The sequence below is a fragment of the Ixodes scapularis genome, unplaced genomic scaffold (assembly GCF_016920785.2).
Source record: "Ixodes scapularis isolate PalLabHiFi unplaced genomic scaffold, ASM1692078v2 ptg001158l_1___fragment_3__unscaffolded, whole genome shotgun sequence".
NCBI classification, from domain to species: Eukaryota; Metazoa; Arthropoda; class Arachnida; order Ixodida; family Ixodidae; genus Ixodes; species Ixodes scapularis.
In genome coordinates, this window is record NW_024610108.1 from 2,312,501 (window position 1) to 2,317,500 (window position 5,000).

General features: G+C 59.0%; 1 pseudogene; it reads left to right on the top strand.

The window, feature by feature from the left end:
- LOC120847278 overlaps positions 1-5,000 on the top strand; it is an 8,949-nt pseudogene that overhangs the window by 515 nt on the left and 3,434 nt on the right.

Consider the following 5,000-nt stretch of genomic DNA (forward strand, 5'->3'; position numbering starts at 1 on the left):
CTCCTTGTGGGGGCCCGTTCCGGCTGCCCGCGCGGTGCCGCGCACTCCGGAACGCATTTTCCACCGTCGGTAGGACGCCGCGACGGGCACGGGTAACCCTTTCAAGAACGACTTTGAGTCCGGCCGCTGGAGGTGACCGGCGACGGCCCTTGTTTGGCTGTCGTGGGAGTTATACCTGGCCGGTAATCGAGTACGTCACCCTGCCCAGGCCTCATGGGCTACTCCCTTCGGGGAGGCCCGAAACGATGCCCTCCGGAATGCGGAGCGGGAAACCCGGCTGGGTCAACGGGTCGCCTGCCTTACGCCAGGTATTCGCCTGACGTTCGGTGTTTGGGGCTCGGAACCGGCGAGGCGGGTTCTTTCCGCGGAGGGTCGTCATGGTTGGCGGCGAGTAGGTCGGTAACCCACCCGACCCGTCTTGAAACACGGACCAAGGAGTCTAACATGTGCGCGAGTCAATGGGTCCCTCAAAACCCAGAGGCGCAATGAAACGTGAAGGCGCGGCCTCGTGCCGTGCCGAGTTGCGATCCCGGGCCGCCCAGGGGTCCGATGAAGGGAGCAGCAACGGCCTGCCCCACACGCTCACGTCGTGGGGGCGGCGCTAGAGCGCACACGTTGGCACCCGAAAGATGGTGAACTATGCCCGGGCAGGACGAGGCCAGAGGAAACTCTGGTGGAGGTCCGAAGCGCTTCTGACGTGCAAATCGACCGTCCGACCCAGGTATAGGGGCGAAAGACTAATCGAACCATCTAGTAGCTGGTTCCCTCCGAAGTTTCCCTCAGGATAGCTGGCGCTTGTTGCCGAGACCAGTCACACCTGGTAAAGCGAATGATTAGAGGCATTGGGGTCGAAACGACCTCAACCTATTCTCAAACTTTCAATGGGTGTGTCGGAGGCCTTCTGGTCTGAGGCCTCCGGAAGCGATGAGAGTGCCAAGTGGGCCACTTTTGGTAAGCAGAACTGGCGCTGTGGGATGAACCAAACGCCGGGGTAAGGCGCCCGATGCGGGACGCTCATGAGATCCCATGAAGGGTGTTGGTTGCTTAAGACAGCAGGACGGTGGCCATGGAAGTCGGAACCCGCTAAGGAGTGTGTAACAACTCACCTGCCGAAGCAACTAGCCCCGAAAATGGATTGCGCTCTAGTGTCGAGCCCATCCCCGGCCGCTGCCGGCAGATGCACGCAAACAAGGGGGTGCTAAGCTGCAGCGAGTAGGAGGGCCGCTGCGGTGAGCGTTGAAGGTGTCGGGCGTAAGCCCGCCTGGAGCCGCCGCTGGTGCAGATCTTGGTGGTAGTAGCAAATACTCAAGTGAGAACCTTGAGGACTGAAGTGGAGAAGGGTTCCATGTGAACAGCAGTTGAACATGGGTCAGTCGGTCCTAAGGGAAAGGAGAAGTTCTTTCCGAAGCGGGAGCACTTTTTTGCAGTGGAGAGAGCCCCGCAGTGACCGAAAGGGAATCGGGTTAATAATCCCGAACCCGGACACGGAGATTGGTCCTTCGGGGCCCAGTGCGGTAACGCAAACTAGCTCGGAGACGCCGATGCGAGCCCCGGGAAGAGTTTTCTTTTCTCTGTAAGGAGATCGAGTCCCTGGAATGGGTTCGCCCCGAGATAGGGATGGTGGCTCCGTAGAGCAGTGCGGTTCTTGCGCTGTCCGGTGCGCTCGCGTCGGCCCTTGAAAATCCGAGTGAGGGAGTGTGATTTTCGTGCCGGACCGTACCCACATCCGCAGCAGGTCTCCAAGGTGAACAGCCTCTAGTCGATGGACCAATGTAGGTAAGGGAAGTCGGCAAAACGGATCCGTAACCTTGGGATAAGGATTGGCTCTGAGGACTGAGCCGGTCGGGCTGGGGACCTGAAGCAGGAACGGCACTGCACCGGGACTGGGCGGGGCTCGCCGTTCACGCGGCGCGGCCAAGCCCGGACCAGCGTCGGGACCTTCCTGTGGAAAGCCTCAGCTGCGCGGCGTCTGAGGGCTTCGTGCCCAAAGTGCTATGCTTCGGCCGGCAAAAAACAGTCAACTCAGAACTGGCACGGACCGGGGGAATCCGACTGTCTAATTAAAACAAAGCATTGCGATGGCCGCTGGTCGGTGTTGACGCAATGTGATTTCTGCCCAGTGCTCTGAATGTCAACGTGAAGAGATTCATCAAAGCGCGGGTAAACGGCGGGAGTAACTATGACTGGCGGGAGTAACTATGACTCTCTTGTGAGCGGGCTTAGCGCACGCGTTGGATCACAGAGGGTAGCCCCGATAGGATCACCCTATTCGGCGTTTGTTTCGAGTTTGGCCGCTCGGAGCACCTAGTTACTCGGGGAGTTGGAGCGTGACCATAAAGTTCGGACCTTGACTATGGATCACGGTAGAGCCTCCGACTTCCCACGGGATGTGTACCTCCTCGATGGTACCGCTGGAAACGGTTGTCTGAAAACCGGCCAAACCACGTCCCAAACCCAGGATCTACGGGGAAACCCTCCCCGCAGGTTCAAAAGCGGCTCGGCAAGTCCGAAAACCCACAAATCGGAAAGCCACGGGTCAATGCCCGACGCTCCGAGCCCTAAGCGTTGCTTGTCACGAACCTAGGCAAAGTGGATGGTCGTCAGGTGCAGCTGTCGGTGCCCCTAGGTGTGGGGATCACCCCATGATGGAGCCCCGCACGGGGGAGCGCACCTCGACGACCGCCACCGTAGCCAGGATGGTGACTGCCCCAGACAATTCGACAGAGAGTGCCCACGGTCCTAGGCCTGGTCAAGGGCCACTGATGGACAATGGGCAAACGATGTCAAGGGACCAACGCAAACCCAGGCCCGCAATGAGGGTGCGCGTACCAAACACGTCCGTGACTCCTGAGTGTGGGGACCGCACAGGGATGGAGTACACATTCACAAGTGTCCATACTCAGAAGGACAAAAGAGCCCAACATGTATCTCAAACCGTTCTGGTGCGAGACAGTCAGCCAGTAGGCGCGGCAGCTGGAGGTTCGTCTCATCAGCGCTCTGAAAGCAGCTTAGCCCCGAAAAGTGACTGGTTGGAAACCAGGAGGATGGAGAAACCCTTAGCCAGGAGAGCCCGTGATGAAACCGCGAAGTCCCCGTCTCATCAGCGGAATCTAAGCGGTGCGGGCACCCCAGGCAGGGGGGGGATCTTCAACCGGGTTACTCAGCGTGTGGAAACCCCCACCAAGCGTCCCGCTCGGGGCGCTGGAGGGATTGCGCTGGCCCAACCGAACCCCCATATCCCTACTCACCGAGGAGAAGTCAATCGCAGTGCAACTGTCCAAGGAGAGTCGGAACGCTCTGTCACCCCTTTGTCGGGGGACACCCGGTCGACGATGTGGGTATCAGAGACCGGGGTGGACCGACAATCCTTGCCACATAAAGCGGCAACAGTTTGGACGGCGGAACAACGAGGAAATGGTGGCCAAGAAAGTGCGCACTCTGCAAATGCAGATGCATCAGCACTAGTCGCAGCCCTCCAGGATGATGAAGAGGCTCCTCTGGGAGAAAGCAGAAATGCCACCCAGACTCAGCAGTCTACAACCCCATGTGCTACACCCTTCGAGTGCTCCGATTGTGGTCGGGCATTCAAGACGAAAGCGGGACGCACACTACATTCCAAGGCACGCCACCCAGTGGAAGCCAATGCGGAGGTAGTGGTGGAGCGAGTAAAGCCCCGATGGGAAGCTGAGGAGCGATACCTACTCGCTAAGCGAGAGGTAGAACTCCGACGCGCGGGGTCCAGGTTCTTGAATGTGGACCTGCGCAACTCGTTCCCAGCACGAACGCTGGAGTCGATAAAAGGACAAAGAAAGAAGGATGAGTACAAACAGCTGGTGCAGCGCCTGACTCAGGAGACAGTACCAGCTGGGGACGTGACAGACGCTGAGGAAAAAGAGGAAGACCCCCGACCGACCGGAAGTGCCCAAGGCACCGAGGGGGAGTCGGCAATCCTTGAACACCTAAGGAAACTCATCCAGAAGCCATGCCCTCGGAAATTCCAGTCTGACATACTGTGGGACATTGCCAAACAGGCCTGTGAAGGGGTGGTTGTGTCGGCCAAACTCGACGACTATCTCCGGCACGTCTTCGTGTGTGACAAGGGTCCAAGTCATGGTCGCGCTGGGGACCGTCAGGCAAAGGGGCCGACGAGTCGCCGGAAAAGAAAGAGACGGGAATACGCCAGGATGCAGGAGTTCTTCCGGAAACGGCAGGGCGACTGCGCCCGGGGTGTCTTGGATGGCACTCCGGAAGTCCTGGTCGAGGACCCAGCCCATTTGCTTGCACAGTGGGAGGAAGTCATGTGTCCACCTGGGCACGAGATGGCTACTCCTACTACTGCAGTAATGCAGGAGGAGGGAACCTCGGAAGCAAAGGTAAATCTCTTCTATCCGGTGACATCGCGGGAGGTGACGAGTAATCTGCCACCCGTGAAGTCGGCCCCTGGGCCTGACGGGTTCACCGCGCGACTGTTGAGGACGGTTCCCAACACCACACTCGAGGTCATCATGAACCTAATGGCTCTGGTGAAACGCGTGCCGACGTCGCTGAGAGGGGCGCGCACGACCTTCATTCCAAAGAAGTCCCCATCCAAGTGCTACTCGGACTTCCGCCCCATAACGGTCTCCAGCGTGCTGCTGAGACTGTATCACAGGATCCTGGTGAAGCGACTGATCAACGAACTGGATTTCGACTACAGGCAGCGAGCTTTCACCCCTGTAGACGGATGCGCAGAAAACGTCTTCCTGTTGGCCTCCGTTCTGGAGGACGCCAAGCAAAAGCTCCGGCCGCTGCACATGGCAAGCCTGGACCTGTCCAAGGCTTTCGACAGGGTGACGACAGAAGCGGTCCTCAGGGGTGCTCGCCGAGCCGGACTCGATCAGGGGTTCCTCGACTATCTACAGGATCTGTACGAGGACTCCTGGACCAAACTGACACTAGAGGGTTCATCCAGAGTGGTACACCCCACAGTCGGCGTGAGGCAGGGAGATCCGCTCTCCCCA